Below are 5,292 nucleotides of genomic sequence, written 5' to 3'. Positions count from 1 at the left end.
AATTGCAAGCCCTTTGAAGGCAGAAATCATTTTTTATTCTTCTCTGTAACTCTCTAGGCTCCCTAGAATAGTATTTTAAAATTCAACTAAAAAAGATTGAACCCTGAGATGAAATACTTCCATTTGTGACAACATGGATGGACCTTGAGATAACTATGCTAAGCGAAATCAGTCAGACAGAAAAGTTGAAAACCACATGATATCACTTACATGTGGGATATAAACCTAAAAGCAACAAATGAACAGGACAAAGAAGCAGAGAGTCATGGACATGGACTATAGACTAGTGGTTACCAGAGGATAGGGGTGGGGGAGAAGGGGCCAGGTAAATGGGGTAAATGGGGTAAAGAGGGTCAAATATAGGGGAGTAAGAGGAGGGCAAAGTGGGTAAAGGGGATCAAAAATATGGTAGCTGAAGGAAACTGGACTTTGGGCGGTAAACACACAATAAAAATATAGAGATGTCAAATAATAATGTATACCTGAAAATTATATAATAGTATTAATCAATGTTATCCCAATAAACTTAATTTTTTTAAAAAACAAAAGATTGAACCCTCTACTGTGCAGTATACCACCACTGTAGACTCAGAGAATATACTCGAATATTTAGAAAATGGCCAATGAACAAATATCACAACCTCGGTATGTAAAAATTTAAAGAACATATATATGTAGAAATATAGCCTCCATAATCCTTCTCAAAAGTTATTTGACTACCTTTCTCTGAGAAAAACTTCTACTAGCCTTATTTCCCTAGAAACCATCCAAAATATTTAACTATGTCTGACGATGTAGGGGAAATCCCGAGGATGGATTTGGGACTCAGAAAATTATCAAGGCATTAAAAAAAGAATTCTATTCCTTAAAAAGGAAATAAAATATCAGTTTTCCAGGCCGACTATTCATGTTTGTATGTTTGTAAAAATCTTAAAAAAAAAAAAACAAACTTATTCAGAAATGCTGAATGAATGGCCAACACGTAAATGTTCTGAATGAGGCTATGCAATGGATGGCCCAGGCTCACCATATTCCACTGACTTTCAATAGTGCCTCCCAATCCCTCATCTCTGAATAAGTCTCTGAGACCAGCTTGACCACGTATCCTAAGGAGTATGGAAAAAGGGAGTCAGAGGTTAATACAAAATTCACTCTTAAAATACATTGCCTGATTTGTGGAATTGTAGCCTCGTCTTTCAAGAAAGGCACTGTCAAAAGACTGTAACACAGGCAACATGATCATTTCATCCTGGTGATTTTAATGTGGATTCTACAAATAATTACTCAATTTTCACCTTGAAATAGATCACTTGTATTCCACAGCCACATCTTTACCTTTTCAATAAACTTTCATATCTACTTACATTCATTACATGTGATGTACTCTTTCACTCTTCTGACACTTGGAAGTCACACAAAATATTTTAATATTTAACTCAAACCTGTCCATGTATACCAGTATTTAGAATTACCTCAAAATTTTATTATTGGCAGGAAACACTATGAAATATATCCTCAGAAATCAAGACATTAATGTAATATCCTATAGAACAAATTGTTTCACCCAATACCAGTGATTTCCAGAGAGAAAGAATAGAGAGGGGAAATTTATCTAGTGAGTGGTAAATTTCAATCCCTTATTAAAGACATAAATATGTTTTGTTGCCACTAATCTTTAAGGCCTCTGCAGACTGTGTGCTTTGCTTTGTTAAATGGGCTTTGTTTTCCTTTCTATAAAAACAGAAGAAAAAACCAGGGGAGGAAAGAAAATGACAAAGTGAAGAAAGAGCCTGGCCATGAAATGCAGTCGAATTTTCACATTTATCATACTGCCCAACACAGGCCTGAGCTTAGACAGGATGCCAAACTTAGATGGGAGGACAACCATGGTCCTGGCCACTGAATTTCCAAGTAGCAAAAGGGTATCTTAGGCTGGAAAATGAAAGCGCAGGTTGAAGATGGGATGGATTATAGCTCAGGGAGTTGCAGGCTATGCCTTGTCTATAGATAAAAATGTTGGTTAGGGAGTGCTCATTTTATTGTGAACTCAGAATAAAGGTCCTTTTTTGAAAACCTTGATTACTCAGATACCATGTCATTTTTTCTTAATGATCCAGTGGTCAGCTTTTGAAAAATGCTTCATCATTTTAATGTGAACATTTCTGAAACGTTTAAGTAAAAGACAGCCAACAAGAGAGGAGCTGGTGGAGTCTGTGCCTATGTAGAGTGAAGTAATGACAGCATGAAAGCACAAGCCATCTAAAAGCATGATAACCAGCACACTGCTTATAAAGCTCCCTTCACACTGACCTCCCTATAGGAGAGATGAGCTCCGGAAGACCTCCTGCCTCGGTCCAACAGGCCAAGCAAAATACCAATGAGTATCAGCTGGAAAGTGCCACCTCAGAGACCTTTAAAGTCACATTCAATTATATGATTCACTGCTTCTTTAACATGCATTGAATGAAGTAGTAAATTAGAAAGAGAACAGTTTTCCAAGATTCATTTGCTACATTAAACTCTTTGGGAGTTGTCTGTAAAAAATCTTCATCACAGATGATGGCTTCTGGAGCTCTGGGGAACCATGTAAATACAGGATGGTAAACTTCTTACAACAGCATCACTATTTTAGGGGCAGAACCAATGGCCTTAATTTTCTGAAAATGTATTTTAAAAAGTTATAAGATTTTCCATTTATGTAACTGGCTATCAAATCTCAACACACCCCTGAAAGGTGATAAAAGCTCATCTTGGGTGGCTTAATTCGCCACTTAAATCAGTCTGTTTTTGAGACACAATCATCTTTTCAACTGGTCAGCAAGTACTACCAACTTTGGGTTCACCAGGTAATTTCCTATGTGTTATCGTAGTGGCTACACTGTTATCAAAGTGGGGAAGATGAAGTCAAGGTATGGGCTGCCTCAGCCAAAGAATCGAACCCATCAGAAACAAAACTAACTTATATAACTAAGATTTAATCAAAATTAATCTACTTTCTTTTCTTCATTTTTACTAGTGAAGAACAGGATTAGAGCTCAGAACTGAAACTTTCAGGTAATCACTCTAAATGACATATAGTAACTAAAAGTCAAATGATCCTAAGACACTCTTCCAAAATCTTTAAACCTTCCATCTCCTAAATCATCTCCTCCAATTCAAGGACACTTAGGGAAGAAAACAAAATGTTATTCTTTGGAATTATGTTTCTTCACTACCAGAAAAAATACCAACTTACATTATTTCAATAAATAATTTTTGAAAGTGAAAACATGGTCATTAAAGTAATAATGATTGCCTCTTTTGAGATGAATATATTTGCATTTTCAATCCTTTATTAACCACTTAAAAATATGGACAATACATGAAATAACAGAGTTTCCCAGACATTCTGCAAGATTCCACTTTGCCTTTGTAGGAAATGTAGGTACTGTACAGAGATTTTCTGCAAAGTACTCTGGAAATTCCATAAATCTCATTCTGCAGGGATTTCACTTTTCTGTAGTCTTTCCACCATACTTGAGTTCCTATCCTCTCTAAATATATGCTGCAACACCAACATTTCCATAGACAAAGCACTGCACACTAATAAAACACAACACTGTTTACATACAGTGCAAATATATAACATATTTTTAGTGTAGGTTATGAGCAATATTTTTAGATGGATGGAGCCTGCAGTGATATTAGTAACAAACTTCTACTGTAAATTAGTGGCCTAAATAGAAATTTATGTTCCATAAAATCCAGCATGAAACAATAAGTTAGAAATATTTAAATAACATTTTACAGAGTGTTAAGCAGCAAGTACCATTGTGCCAGGCTGAGTCGGGTTCTGAAAAGGAGAGCTGGGCACTGTCATAGAAAGGTGCCCAAGCAGCAAAAGACAATGCCTTGGTTTTCTGAATAACTTTAAAAAATTTTATGTATGACCTCCAGATTTTATCTAACATCTCAAAGATAGCCTCAATCTTGAAAACAAGTAAAATACTACCAACTGGTCTAAGGATAAAATGTATAACTTCTAAAGACACAAGGCCAAAAGGCACTTATCTGTGTTGGGTTTTGGTTCATATTTTCACTCATTTCTAAAAGTATGTTAGGTCTATAATATGAACAGATGAGTTTATACCTAGGTTTGGCTTTCTAAGATCTATAATCCTGCTCAAGTCATAATCAAGTCCATTCGTACATTACTCACATTTCAGAGAGCAAAGAAGATTTCTAGGAAAAAAATCAGCTTCCAATTTAAAAATACCTCTAATTGTGCAAAATACCAAGACTTTAAACACTATAGTCAAAATCTAATATGGTAAGCCTGATACTATGGCTGGATCCCATTAAGTACATGAAAATACTACGGAAGTTCCCCAAATTTGTAATATAGATATTTTTTACAATATAATTGAAGTGGGTGCTTGTAGCAGTTACTGTGGTAGGGAGGAGGGAGGAAAGTTCCAACTTTCTATTCTCCTAATAGAATGGGGAAGAGTCAGGGCTTCAGTAATGGAGAAGGCAGTGTGCCGTGTCTTTGAGTGAAACTAAAATGCTGGCTTTATTCTTTCTATTCCTCATGTGCAATTTAGAAGGTTATAATGCAATATTCTAAAACAAACAAACAAACAAAACCCCTCCAGAGTCTCAATTAAAAAAAAAAAGACCTCTGATTTACGAATAATTTCCCCCAATAAAAAATGAACAACAGGTTTAGATTAAAGTTTTGTTTTATTAAGGCAAGAGATTGGTGTTTGGCATGCTGGATTTTTCCAATGAATTGCCTTACTTTGATCCTTAAATTCCACATGCCTAAAACTGGATTCATCATTTCTCTCTTAATTTGACTTAGCCTACCATTTCTGTTAATGACATCTTTATCCTACTGATCATCTAAATGAAAGTCCTTGCATTCATCATTTCTGATTATTCTTCTTCTCTTACCCCCAGAGCCAAATATGGGAGCTCAGTAAGATTACAGACTCTAAGAAGACTGGGACTATGTCTTATTCACCTTTTATTTATTCTTTCATGTCTACCATATGACAAGGACAGTGACAGGTACTGGGCAAAAGTGAACAAGACAGTCATGGTCCTTGTCCTCATGGAGCTTATAGCCCAATAGGGGAGTCTTACATTAAATGAATATACAAATAAAGGTGTCACTACCAATTGTGATAAGTGCTTTAAAGAAAAGACCTGGGTTCCATGAGAGGACTTAATTAAGATAGGGGGTGGTGGTAGTCAAAAAGGATTCTCTCAGGTAGTGAAAACTGAGCTGAGACTAAAGGTAAGTATGAG

Source organism: Pteropus alecto, unplaced genomic scaffold (assembly GCF_000325575.1).
Source record: "Pteropus alecto unplaced genomic scaffold, ASM32557v1 scaffold202, whole genome shotgun sequence".
Classification (NCBI taxonomy): Eukaryota; Metazoa; Chordata; class Mammalia; order Chiroptera; family Pteropodidae; genus Pteropus; species Pteropus alecto.
The sequence above is the reverse complement of the archived record's forward strand: the minus strand, read 5'-3'. Positions refer to the sequence as shown.